Here is a 14,811-nt window from a genome sequence, read left to right as displayed (position 1 = left end):
CCGCACCCAAACCCTAACCCCTCCCGTCGGACCCCTCTCCCCCGATTGGACCACCACCGCCACTGCCACCGCCGCCTATGGCGATCGATCCTGTTGTTGCCGCTCTCTTTCTCTCACTCGCACAAACGAAGGTGGAAAACGGGGCACACAAATATTTCTGGCGCACAAACGCCTCCGCCACACAAACAGCACCTCGGCCGAACGAACAGCCTCACTTTACTGGGCACATACCCGGGCGCGGCAACACACCGCAGCCTATCCAGAGGAGCTCTCTCACAACCGACCCGGCGCATACCACGGTCCCGGCGGAGACTACCTCATCTCTGGCTCCTAGGCTCGGCTCATACCGGCGCAAGACAACAGTACAAGGGAGGGAGTTTTATACCCAGACGCACACACACGACCCGGCCACCACACCGGCCACTAACTCCACGACACACACACCCACGGCCTGCTAACAACCTCCGCTACTAATCGCATGTACTGGCTACTCCTACATGCACGTACGAGCTGGTCAAGCTAACAAATCCTTGACTTGATCTTCTCCTAAACCCACTCCAGGATCCAACCGATTCACCAGACATGCAGCTAGCTAACTTGGCCGACTCGCTCGTCACGGCGATCGACGCATCCATGCACCAGGGCCTTGCTCGACGAGCACACACATGCGTGGCTTAGGTCTAACATTCTCCCCCTAAGCCACAACCTCACCGCGCGGCCTGCGAGCAGGAGCCCCGACTCGTCGTCGACGTTGTCATGAACGCGTCCGTCCATCGCTGTGGCATGCCGCCTGTCGTCATCCTCGTCATGCCAGCGGACTCGACCTTGCACGCTGGCGCCGGTCACCGCCATGCCTGCTGCACATCCATGGCCTCCTCGGCGTGCCGTCGTGGCTCACCGCGCCGCGTCTCTCGTGGTTGACGTTCCCGGCCGCCGTGCCACGGCCGCCGCGGCCTCCATGCCGTTGTGCCGCGCCTCCACACCGTCCGGCCATGACGCGCCGCCGCCTTCGTGGCCTCCGCGCTCGCCGCATGTACGACGTCACCGCCCGCTGCCTCCGCCATGTGCCATGACAGCCGCAGCACCGCCCACCTCCATAGGCCGACACACGGCCCGAAGCTCCATCTTGCAGCCGCCAGCGAGCGCCGTCATCACTGCCACGCCTCCGGCACGGGAAGCACGCCCAAGACACCAAGCTCATGATACCAAATGTTGTTGCCGCTCTCTTTCTCTCACTCGCACAAACGAAGGTGGAAGATGGAGCACACAAATATTTCCGACGCACAAACGCCTCTGCCACACAAACGGCGCCTCGGCCGCACGAATGGCCTCACTTTACTGGGCACATACTCGGGCGCGGCAACACACCGCAGCCTATCCAGAGGAGCTCTCTCACAACCTACACGGCGCATACCACAGTCCCGGCGGAGACTACCTCATCTCTGGCTCCTAGGCTCGGCTCATACTGACGCAAGACAACAGTACAGGGGAGGGAGTTTTATACCCAAACGCACACACACGACCCGGCCACCACACCGGCCACTAACTCCACGACACACACACACACACGGCCTGCTAACAACCTTCACTACTAACCGCATGTACTGGCTACTCCTACATGCACGTACGAGCTGGTCAAGCTAACAAATCCTGACTTGATCTTCTCCTAGACCCACTCCAGGATCCAACCGATTCACCAGACATGCAGCTAACTAACTTGGCCGACTCGCTCGTCACGGCGATCGACACAGCCATGCACCGGGGCCTTGCTCGACGAGCACACACATGCGTGGCTTAGGTCTAACAGATCCCGCCGCGACCTCCCCTCCCACCTCAAGCCGCTCCTCCCGCCTTCGTCGACGACCACCTGCTCCCACAGCTCGCGCCCGCACGCCACCTCCCCTCCTCATCGCCTCGCTCCTCGCCTTCCCCGCCGACCACCCCCTTCGTGACCACCTCGTCGCCACCGCTGTCGGTGCCAAAACCGGCGGATCTCGGGTAGGGGATCCCGATCTGTGCGTCTAAGGCTAATGGTAATAGGAGGCAAGGGACACAATGTTTTACCTAGGTGTGGGCCCTCTCGATGGAGGTAAAACCCTACTTCTTGCTTTATTGATCTTGATGATATGAGTATTACAAGAGTTGATCTACCACGAGATCGTAGAGGCTAAACCCTAGAAGCTATCCTATGATGATTATCATTGTCCCTATATGGACCAAACCCTCTGGTTTATATAGACACCGGAGGGGGCTAGGGTTTACACAGAGTCGGTTACAAAGAAGGAAATCTGATATCCGGACCACCAAGCTTGTCTTCCACGCCAAGGAGAGTCCCATCCGGATACGGGATGAAGTCTTGAGTCTTGTATCTTCAAGGTCCACTAGTCTGGCCAAAGTATATAGTCCGGCCATCTGGATACCCCCTAATCTAGGACTCCCTCGGTAGCCCCTGAACCAGGCTTCAATGACGATGAGTCCGGCGCGTAGATTGTCTTTGACATTGCAAGGCGGGTTCCATCTTCGAATACTCCAAAGTACCTGTTGTAATGAACAGTGTCCAGCTTCCCATCAATGTTGTACTACTCAGCTTTTGTGCTTCAATTAATGGCCATCTCCACGTGTCGAGCGGATACGAGGGCCGGGGCATTTTTGCATTTGCCACCCTGGCCCTGAAGGCAAACTGTCTATTTGAAGGGACGGGGATCCTCAGATCCAAACCTCACCTTCTTCCCTTTAGCAAGAATCCAACAGAGCGCCCCAGAAAAAACCATTCCAACATGGTCGGTCGCCGCAGCTATTATTCTCGTTCCCTTCGCTCTAAGCGAGGTGACTGGGAAGAGTGTTCAGTTCCTCAAAGCCGTTTGATAGAGTTGCAGACCCAAGGGTTTCTTCCACCGGTGTTATGGTCCCTGTCCGAGCTAGACTAGCCACCTATAACAGCGGGGAGCAAGCGGAGAGATCTCCTAATCCGTCCCCGGGGGAACGAATATGCCTCATCCCGCATCTGCTAAGAGGCGTCAGGTTTCCAATCCACCCATTCCTTCGCGGGCTCCTGGAGTTCTACGGACTCCAGTTGCACGACTTCACCCCTGCCTCCGTACTGCACATCACAGGATACATCGCCCTTTCTGAATTATTCCTGGGCTGTGAGGCTCACTTCGGGTTATGGAAGAAGTTGTTCTGCCTCGTCCCCCGCAACCAGGGGGATCCATATGTCAAGTGGGCGGAGCTGAAATATGGTGCGTCGCCGAGACCGGATACCTGTCCGGCACTCCCAAGAAGGCATCTGCAAACTGGCCCTCGGAGTCGTTTTATGTTGATGATGTTCCCCTCCCGGATCCACTCCATATGGGCCTCCCTGAGTTCAATAATGTTCCGCCGAAGGCACGCCGAAGTTGGCGCCCTCAGGGCCCCCATGAGGAGGATACCAGAGTCACTTCCTGATGAGCAGGATAAAGATACTGTCCAAATCAGGGCTGACAATAGTCGAGGTTATGGCAATATGCATAATGCGGGGGGTGCAGCCACTCCAATATCGGGGGAAGCCCATGTGGCACTACAATGGGGAAGATGATGCCATCCGCTGTGGTCGTAAAGGTACGGACTCCGCCACTGCTCTGACAAAAATACTGTCTGATCTGTATAAAGGTGAAGAAGAAGAATTCCTTTGTATTAAACCATGGGATGGATTTTCCATGTACAACCCCCCAAGCTGGGTAAGTCGTCACTCCTTCCCCCGCTCTATTCATTCTGGCGCCTTTCACCAAAATCATTAACCTCGATACTTCCAAGCAGGAACTAAGGAGGGCCGTGAAAGGATTCAACAACCCCTCCCCGCAGCCAGAGGACCCTGGAAGGGCCTGCGATCCAGGTCTTGAAGAAGATCCAGATATTATTGTGGAGCTACTCAACGGGACATTTTATCAGGCCAGCTGCGATGGCGCCTTAGTCGCTATTTTCGCCGACTATCCCGGACTGCTACCTGCATCGCGTGTAAGCAAAGTTAAAACTTTATCCTCCGAAGAGGACTCCTTTCTGATATCATGCCTTATGCATAAAATGTCGTATTTTTATAGAGACGACCATCGGAATGCGGCGCCGAGCCCCTGGGAGCTCATCGGCAAAGGGCGTCCGGGTCCGGCAGGCTTAAGAGGAAGGCAGTTAGGGCCGAAACGCCGTTACAGAGGTATGGTAAAAACCTGCTCTGTGATTATTGTGTTTGAAATGTGATAGCGTCCTTCGTGTTTTGGCAGAAAGAGGAGTCACCGAACTATATCCGGAGATCCTGCCGATCACGCCTCTACCAGCTGGATTCCGGAACCGGCTTCGAGGGATGAGGCCGATACGGGGCCGATGCCGAATTGTCCTCCAACAGAGGACGCGGATATGCTGTCAGCCCCAAATTCCGAAGTAGAGAGTGCCATGAATCACCAGCGCCGACGAGCCGTACTTCGGAATAGCATCTTTTACGAAGAGGAATTTAATGCTTTCAATTCGGGAGACGCATATATTCGGGCTTGCTCAAGGCGAACTCGCCCGAGCGACAGACCAGTATGCAAAAGATATACGGGTAAGGAAATTTGATAAGCATGTATAGCAGTAGCCCTTGAGACTTGAAACGGTTGGAACAACTAATTTAAGGATCATTATATGCACATGTCCTTGTAGAGAAGAATACCCAATTGTCTCAAGAGCTGGAGGAGTGCAAGACCCAGTTGAGGGCTGCGGTTGCCAAACTAGAGGAATCCCGAAAGGCCTCCCCTTGTAACATTCATATTTAATATTGAAATTTTATGGAAATGTACCAGTTAGTAATTGGCTTGTTTGATAAGTCTAACAGAAAATTCTACAGACAATCCCGGGGAGAATCCGAAGATCGTAAGAGATAGCGAGTCACATCTCCAAAGGCAGCTAAAAGCTAGCAAGCGTGTTCTTACGCAAGTTAGGCGGGAGAAGAACGATCTTCAAGATGCCAATGTCTGGTTGGGCATCGAATTAGGAGATGTTTGCGCTCAACTGGCGGACTCCGTGAAGGAGAACAGAAGGCTTCGTCACGGCATATATGGTAAGTGCCTAGACGAACTGTAGTACAGCTCGACGAGGAAGCATATTGAAAGAGTTTATATCTGTAGGTATGTTGACGGGCCGCCCTGAAGAGGTGACGCCCGCGTCCGCATGTGATTTACTCCAAGACCTCTCACAGGTGCACAAGCGAGCTCGGCAGGTGATGCAGGGTATTGCCCAGGCCTTGTGGCCATCCACCTCCCTGCCAAAAGGCATGGGGGAGCTCGTGGATATGCTCCAAGGAGCACGGCGGCGCTTCCGATTGTGGAAGATGTCAGCCTACCGACAAGGTGGAAGAGAAGCCTGGTCCATGGTGAAGACGCGCTACACCAAGTTTGACCCGAACCATATGGCCGAAGTCGGACTGGCGGGGCCAGATGGGCAAGAAATTCCCGTGAGTATGGTGTATGACCAGGTAGCGTTAGCCGCAAAGTATTCCCAACAGGATTGCAAGCTAGATAGCCTGTTGGACGGTATAGAGGAAGAATATAGTTAGTCCAAGTGACTATGTAATTCAATGGACATATGTAGTCACTAGCCGGATTAAAAATCATTTGTCATGGCAGACCTTTTTGCTTCAGCCCCCGGATCCGACAGTCCGGGGTGTATCCGAATACCCGCTCAGTTATGCAGAACCGGGGTATGCATGGAAACCAGGCGTAGGGGTCATAAGTGCTTGAACAGACAAGTACCCAACTAGTTATGTTATATTATATGGGTGGTAAGAAACATCTTCTAGAGAGAATAGTTCCATTAGGGGTTCCTTTCCCTGGGTTCGCATGCATCAATGTACATGTCCGGACTGCGAATCAGAAACGCAGGATACAAAACTTCTGGGGATTCACGTTGTAATAAACGAAAGAAACATATTTTGTTTACCGATCGAATATTCCCTTAAGAATGCTAGCTTTCGGCTACACCCAGTCTGAGGTACACATCCGGCTGAACCGGCAGTAACAATCGCAGAGGTGCTCCCCTTATGCCTTAGCCTAATTAACAGGAACGTAGGGCATAAACACAAGACCAGGCAACCCAGCATGGCCACATCTTAAGTCATATCGATGCATATAATGGTGAAGAAAAGGCACATATGGAAAAAGAACGCATATGTGATATGCAAGAAGCCATGAAAGTAATTATATTTAGCTTCCGCATAGGAAGCCCCCAAGTATGATTTACACACATAGTGCGGCCGGAGTGATCTGAGCATCCGCACTGTATTGAGTACTTTGTGTGAAGAAGGGAAAAATGGTGAGAAATGAGAAAAAAGAGGGGGAGGAGCATAATGGAAAGAGCGGGAGTAAGGAGACGAACATTAAGTTCGACACTAGGCGTAGAATCTCTGGAGTCTGGTCGCATTCCATGGGTTCGGCTTGAGTCTGTTATCGGATGCATTACGCAGGCGGTACGCTCGTTCCGTGAGAACTTTATCAATAATGAAGGGACCCTCCCACTTAGGTTTGAGCTTGTCCTTCTTCTTCTCCGGTAGGCATAGAACGAGTTCACTAATATTATAAGTTTTGTCCCGCACTTCTCTGCTTTGATATCGTCGAGCCTGCTGTTGATAGAATGCGGAATGGGCTTTGGCGACGTCGCGCTCCTCATCCAGGGCATCTAAGTTGTCCTGCCGATCTAACTCGGCTTCCTTCTCTTCGTACAGGCGCATGCGAGGTGAGTCGTGTATTATGTCGCAGGGTAGTACTGCTTCTGCGCCGTACACCATAAAAAATGGTGTGTATCCGGTGGTGCAATTCGGCATGGTCCGCAGCCCCCAGAGTACGGAGTCGAGCTCCTTGACCCAGTGCATGTCTGACTCTGTCAAGGACCACACTAGTCTAGGTTTGATGCCTCTCATAATGAGACCATTTGCAGGTTCGACCTGACCGTTTGTTTGGGGATGGTAGACAGAGGCGTAATCGAGCTTAATGCCCATGTTGCCGCACCAAGTTTTCATTTCATCTGCTGTGAAGTTTGAGCGATTATCAGTGATGATGCTGTGGGGGACGCCGTAACGGTGTACAACCCCTGATATGAAGTCTATCACTGGTCCGGATTCTATCCATTTGGTGAACTTGTCCACCATGACCAATAAGTATTTTTTCTTATGGCTTCCCCCTTTAAGGGGTCCGACCATATCCAGCTCCCAGACCGCGAAGGGCCAAGTAATGGGGATTGTTTGGAGAGTGGTAGGGGGCATATGGCTCTGATTGGCAAAAATCTGGCAACCAACGCAGTGCTGGACAAGGTCGTCTGCTTGGGCTGTCGACCAATAAAAACCTGTACGGAAGGCCTTGCTGACAACTGCCCGAGCCGCAGCGTGGTGCCCGCCGAGTCCGGCATGGATTTCAACCACGAGCTTCCGCCCCTCCTCTTCGGAGATGCATCTTTGGAGCACTCCAGTCGGACTTTTCTTATAGAGTTCTCCCTCATGGACTTTGTAGGCCTTGGAGCGCCGCACAATACAACGTGCTTCATTTTGGTCCTCGGGGAGCTCCTGCGTATTTAGGTAGGCCAAGAAAGGCTCGGTCCACGAGGCGATTATAGCCATGATTTCATGGGCTGAAGGTGTTATTTCAGTGGCGGAGCCTCCGATTACGCCAGATGGTTCAAAATCTGGGGTTGTATTCAGATCCGGGCTAGTGTTGCCGGACTCCCCTTCCCATACCACGGATGGTTTGAACAGTTTTTCCAGGAATATGTTAGGTGGGACAGGGTCGTGTTTAGCGCCGATGCGGGCGAGGATATCTGCCGCTTGATTGTTTTCTTGAGCCACATGGTGGAATTCGAGCCCCTCGAACCGAGCTGACATTTTGAGGACGGCATTACGGTAGGCCGCCATTTTCGGATCCTTGGCATCAAAATCTCCGTTAATTTGTGATATTGCAAGGTTTGAATCCCCGCGCACCTCTAGGCGTTGAATGCCCATAAAGACTGCCATCCGAAGACCATGCAATAGAGCCTCGTATTCAGCTGCGTTGTTGGAGTCTGTGTATAATATTTGGAGTACATATTGGACCGTGTCTCCGGTGGGGGAGGTCAGGACCACACCCGCTCCCAATCCGTCCAGCATTTTAGAGCCGTCGAAGTGCATGATGCAGTTGGAGTACGCGCCATACTCTTTAGGGAGTTTGGCTTCTGTCCATTCGGCGACGAAGTCGGCCAATACTTGTGACTTAATGGCCCGCCGTGGTTTGTATGTTATGTCGAACGGAAGGAGCTCGATGGCCCATTTAGCAATCCGTCCCGTGGCGTCGCGGTTGTTTATTATGTCGTTGAGTGGTACTTCGGAGGCCACCATAATCGAACACTCTTGAAAGTAGTGTCGTAGCTTCTGGGATGCCATGAAGACCGCGTACGCTATATTTTGATAGTGTGGGTATCGGGATTTGCATGGAGTGAGGACCGTGGACACATAATATACCGGCTTTTGAAGCGGGAACTTGTATCCGTCTGTTTCTCGTTCGACGATGAGCACTGCACTGACAACCTGATGTGTCGCAGCTATGTATAGTATCATAGGTTCGCCAATATTTGGCGCTGTCAGGACTGGATTACTGGCCAATAAGGTCTTTATTTCATCCAGTCCGGCCGCGGCTGCATCCGTCCACATGAAGTGTTCGGTGCATCAAAGAAGGCGGTAAAGGGGAAGTGCCTTTTCTCCTAATCGGGAGATAAAGCGGCTTAAGGCAGCCACGCATCCAGTTAGTTTCTGGATATGCTTGAGGTCTGTTGGGATAGCCAACTGCGACAGAGCTCGGATTTTTGCCAAATTTGCTTCAATTCCTCTATTGGAAACGATGAAGCCAAGCAACTTCCCAGAGGGTACGCCGAAAACACATTTTTCCGGGCTTAGCATGATGTCGTATGTTCGGTGGTTATCGAACGTAAGCCTCAAGTCATCTATTAGGGTTTCGATGTGTCTTGTTTTTATGACCACGTCGTCCACATATGCCTCCACTATTTTGCCGATTTGCTTCTCCAGGCATGTTTGAATCATGCGTTGATAGGTTGCGCCAGCATTTTTAAGCCCGAGAGGCATAGTGTTAAAGCAAAAAGGGCCATATGGCGTTATGAAGGCCGTTGCGACTTGGTCGGACTCTGCCATCTTTATTTGATGGCATCCGGAGTATGCGTCGAGGAAACATAGTGAATTGTGTCCTACGGTGGCGTCGATGATTTGGTCGATGCGAGGGAGGGGAAGGGATCCTTGGGGCAAGCCTTGTTGAGGTCTTTGAAATCCATGCATAGGTGCCAGGATTTGTCCTTCTTTGGTACCATTACCAGGTTTGCCAGCCAATCCGGATGCTTGATATCTCTGATGAATCCGGCCTCAAGTAGCTTGGCTAGCTCTTCTCCCATGGCTTGCCGTTTAGGCTCTGAGAAGCACCTAGGAGTCTGTTTGACTCGCTTGTATCGTTTCAGTATATTGAGGCTGTGTTCGGCCAGCCTGCGTGGGATGCCCGGCATGTCTGAAGCATGCCAGGCAAAATGTACCAATTCTTGCATAGGAATTCTCGTAGTGCAGCGTCCATTGTAGGGCTCAACTGTGTCCCGATGGAAGCTATCTTCATGGGGTCCATTGGATGGACCAGGAATTTGACTATCTCGTCTGCGGGTTTAAATGATGTGGACTTGGGTCATTTGTCGAGTATCACGTCGTCCCTATCCATTGTGGTGCGCAGCATTGTTAGTTCTTCGGCCGCTAGGGCTTCGGATAATGCTTCCAGGGCTAGTGCTGCGGTTTTATTTTCGGCACGGAGTGCGACGTCCGGATCACTGGCTAGAGTGATGATTCCATTGGGTCCGGGCATTTTAAGCTTCATGTACCCGTAATGGGGTATAGCTTGAAAGCTTGTGAATGCGTCCCGCCCTAAAAGGGCGTGGTATCCGCTACTGAAAGGAGCAACTTGGAATGTGATTTCTTCGGACCTGTAATTTTCCGGGGTGCCTAATACCACATCGAGTGTGATTTTTCCCGCACACCGTGCCTCCCGACTAGGGATGATTCACCTGAAGGTTGTGCCGCTCTGCTCAATGCAGCTTTTATCAATTTCCATCTTGCTGAGTGTTTCTTCATAGATCAAGTTTAATCCACTTCCACCATCCATGAGTACTTTAGTGAGCCAAAAGCCGTCCACGATTGGGCTAAGGACCAAAGCGGCAGGTGCCCAGACTGTCCGGAATTGGGGTTCCTCACTGGCACTGAAAGTTATAGCAGTGTCATTCCACAGATTTATTTTTGCTACATGGCGGATTTCAGCGAGATTTCAATGAGCTTTCTTAGGCCTATTATTTAAAGTGAATGTCTCGAAGACTGTCAATACCGCATTGTTGTCTTCGGCGGGACATTGCTCTACTTTATTTACAAGAAGATCCTCGCCGCTTTTTGCTACCTGCTGGAGTATCCAACATGCTCTAAGGCTATGCGTTGCCTTATTATCCGGCGTGCTATGAATTTTGTGTGGCCCATTGAGCCATTCTTCCAATACGGTTCCACGTCCTGGAGTGGGCTTTGGCTTTTTGGGAATTGGATCGGGTAACTTAGGAGAGTTTTCCCTTTTAGCTCAGAGGGAGGGTTTAGGGAGAGCTGGATTGTCCCAAAAGTATGTTTGGGTTTTCTAGGTATTTTCCATCGCACAGTACTTCTGTACTATGGCTGCTAAGTCGGCAAAGTGTACTATGTCACGGTGACTTATAGCATTAAGGATCCCTTTGCTCGTGCAATTTTTGCAAAAAAGTGAGATTGCGTCCTCCTCGCGATAGTCCTTGACCTTGTTTATCACAAGGAGGAATCTGGCCCAGTAGCGATGTACTGTCTCTTGTGGCTCTTGTCTGATATGGGAGAGACGGCTTAAGTCTGGGTGGGTGGGCGTAGTTGAATCTGGATTCTGATCCGATCTAGCGCCCAGGGGCAGAGGAGCTTCCGGGCTTGACAGCTTGGGCTCCGGGATGTTGCCCGATTTTTCCGGTCCGTTGCCCAATTCTAAGTTCGGGGTCTGGGTCGTGTCCTCCCGCGAACGGGTATCCGGCTCAGAGAGCTCGGTGATCCGGACATAGTTCGTCCTCAGAATAGAGGGATAATCCATATGTGGCTCTTCCACTACCTCTATCTCATGCGTGGCAGGTGGGGATTTAATATCCCTTTGGTCGGGTGTAAGCCCAATCCAGTCATAGCCTATAGCGACTCCCGAAGCGGCGATGCGATCCAAGAGCTCATTATGGGACGAGAGATCCATGGGATCCATCTGTTCGGCGAGTTCCGAATTGACGTGGAGGCTATTTATGATGACCCGAGAGGTCATCGTCGGCACGGCAGCCGATCGGGCGGCCATGACGAAGCCACCTAGTCGGAAAGTTTGGCCTACAGCCAGCGCTCCCTCAGAGGTGATGTTGTCCTTGACAACAAGACGGGCCATTGAGCCTTGCAGCGACGACACAGAGGAACTCTTAATGAAATCACCAATTTCGGTGTCAAAACCGGTGGATCTCGGGTAGGGGGTCCCGATCTGTGCGTCTAAGGCTAATGGTAACACGAGGCAAGGGACACAATGTTTTACCCAAGATCGGGCCCTCTCAATGGAGGTAAAACCCTACTTCCTGCTTGATTGATCTTGATGATATGAGTATTACAACAGTTGATCTACCACGAGATCATAGAGGTTAAACCCTAGAATCTAGCCTATGATGATTATGATTGTCCCTATACGGACCAAACCCTCCGGTTTATATAGACACCGGAGGGGGCTAGGGTTTACACAGAGTCGTTTACAAAGATGGAAATCTAATATCCGGATCGCCAAGCTTGTCTTCCATGCCAAGGAGAGTCACATCCGGATACGGGATGAAGTCTTGAGTCTTGTATCTTCACGGTCCACCAGTCTGGCCAACGTATATAGTTCGGCCGTCCGGATACCCCTAATCCAGGACTCCCTCAACTGCCGCCTTTGCCTTCGCCTCCGCATTCTCCGCATCGCTCTCCAACCACCGACAAGATCCAGTGGTACCTCTCCCTCTCTCCCATGGCACCAGATTGAGCCGACGGGGTCAGTCCGTGGCCAGATCCGTCACGGCCACAACGGGCCTTCTGTATTCGCTCCATCGTCGAGCTAGATGTGCGCCTTGTCGCGCGGCCTCGTCTGCCTCCGCAGCTCACCCTCGCGTCTCAACTCTCTGCGCTCGATTTCGACTCCCTCCTCGAGTCCGGGCCCGACGGGGCCCCGGTGGTCTTTGTCGCGTTCTACAAGGTACCGCCACCCTTTCTGTTCAAATTCCTGGAAAGGATGTGTTACTTGCTCTTTCTGGTGAAAGGTTTATTCTCTAACCTTGTACACTTCACAAAGTTGTGCAAGAAAGTTCTTTCTGGTTCATCTAATGATTATTTTACTGAAATTGTTGCATTTCAGCCTTCAGCATGGGGTTGATTTGTAGGAAAGCATGCAAAATGACCATAAGAAAAAGAGAACAAAGAAATCACTTAAGGTGACTTTTGTCTTTTTTTCTTAGTAGCAAAGATCACCTCATGTATATGACTTGACCTGGCCATGTTCAGCCTGGCCCAGTTATTTATTTAAAGCATGCAAATAAGTCAGATTGAGTTTGAGTTTCACCTATTATTTGAGGCTCTGGGCCTTGTCACATTAATGGTGTCTAATGCCAATGACTTACATACATTCCTTTTCATTGTTAGGATGTTGCCATAGAGGATGAATTTGAAAAGAGGCTTCTTAGTGATGTTATCCCTCCAGATGAGATAGGTGTTTCCTTTGATGACATTGGAGCGCTAGAGAATGTCAAGGAAACTTTGAAGGAGTTAGTGATGCTTCCATTGCAAGAGTTCTTCTCCAAGGGACAACTTATGAAGGTACAAGGCATTCTCAAGCTTCATTATTTATGCTTAATATTCTTGTAAAACAATCCACATGTTCCTTTTGTGAGTCCTTTGTTTCACCAGTAACAACGGCTCCTTGTTTTGTCATTTGCCTTTATAGTTAGATAACCCCCTTTCTGCACTTATGACTCATCCTTGTTGAGTGATTTTGTAAATATTGTAATGCTGTCCACCTGTGGTTTGTCCATCATCTCCTATCATTGTGTGCTTTCTAGCATTTTGAATTTAGGTATGATGCTTTTGTGAGCCTTCTATTATACAACTTCTGTTTCTGAATATAAGATGTCCCATTAGTTCAATTTAAACTGCAAGAACATGTAAATTCTAGTTAATATCATGCAATCCCAAATTTAATTGAAAAAAGCAACAAGAATCACTTCAAACTGAATGTAGCAGGTTGAATACCGCTGTTATCATATTGTTCTCCATATTAATTATTAGTATTTCTTAACTTACCCAGTGTGCAATATTGATCTGATTTTTCATTTTGCACCAGCCATGTAAAGGAATGTTGCTTTTTGGTCCACCTGGTATGGGGAAGACCATGCTTGCTAAAGTTGTTGCAACAGAGGCTGGTGCTAACTTCATCAACATATCAATGTCAAGCATTGGCTCGAAGGTTTTCCCATAACAGATAATTATCTAGATTCCTCTCCTCTGTTAGTTCTACATTTTCTTACCTGTAATTGTAACAGTGGTTTGGCGAGGGGGAAAATACGTGAAAGTTGTGTTTTCACTTGCAAGAAAAATTGCTCCCAGTGTCATATTTGTGGATGAGGTCAGTCAAAAAATTTCATCATCATTGATGATGTGATTATGATTCAACAGGCCGCACAATAATAGTGTTTTAATTAAGAGAACTTGTTGTGTACCCTATTTTGCAGTTTGACAGCATGCTGGGTAGACGTGAAAACCCAGGGGAACATGAAGCCATGTGTAAGATGAAAAATGAACTTATGGTGAACTGGGATGGTCTGAGAACAAAAGACAAAGAACGTGTATTAGTACTTGCTGCAACTAATAGGCCGTTTAATCTTGATGAGGTTGGATCTTTGACTAGCTGGTGTCAGTCCTATTTTTCAGCTATGACAAGTGATTGCCATGCTCTGCATCCGCAACTCTGAATAGAACTGCTTGGTTGATTCACTATTGTTACTCTACTCCTAATTGCACTGCTGTTACTCTACTCCTAATTGCATAATGTAGTTTCACAGTTATAAGCCTATTGTTTATGCGTCGAAAACAATGAATAGAGATGTTTGATGAGGTGAGAATAATGACATCTTCCAACTTCCTAATAGAATGATCTTCCATGAACCTACAACTAATGTTTGTGTGGTGCTCGTTTATGAACCTGTATCACATAATTTAGTGATTTTGCCATGCAATTACAGAGTTCTTGGCTGGCTCACCATTACTGATCATGCTGGATGAATGTAGGGAGCTCCTCGACCTGATGCAGTCGGGGAAGCTGGAGCCGGAAGCTGCTTTCCTCAATGCATCACTGGTACTGCGCTGCACTACTATTTATGCTAAATCACACCAATTGCTGCAACTGAGGATACCCATAAGTTAAGTCGATGCAATTTCAGGTACTAGGCGTGTTCCCCGTTCTCGCGGCGGTGCACAAGGCGCTACTCTTCAAGTCGAGGGAGTCGCTTACCACGAGGACCCTGCACTCGGAGCTCATCTACAACTACTCTGGCTCAAAGCATGTGGGTGTTCAGTCATGGTTTTGAACCTCTCTATCAGTTTCTTGTTGATAACCCTATTTGAATTGACTTTGAATCTCGCTGAACATGTCAGTTTCTTGCTAATTGCATGAGTTTGAGTACCACAAATCTGAAGTTTTGAACTTT

Source organism: Triticum dicoccoides, chromosome 6B (genome assembly GCF_002162155.2).
Source record: "Triticum dicoccoides isolate Atlit2015 ecotype Zavitan chromosome 6B, WEW_v2.0, whole genome shotgun sequence".
Classification (NCBI taxonomy): domain Eukaryota; kingdom Viridiplantae; phylum Streptophyta; class Magnoliopsida; order Poales; family Poaceae; genus Triticum; species Triticum dicoccoides.
This window is presented reverse-complemented; position numbering follows the sequence as displayed.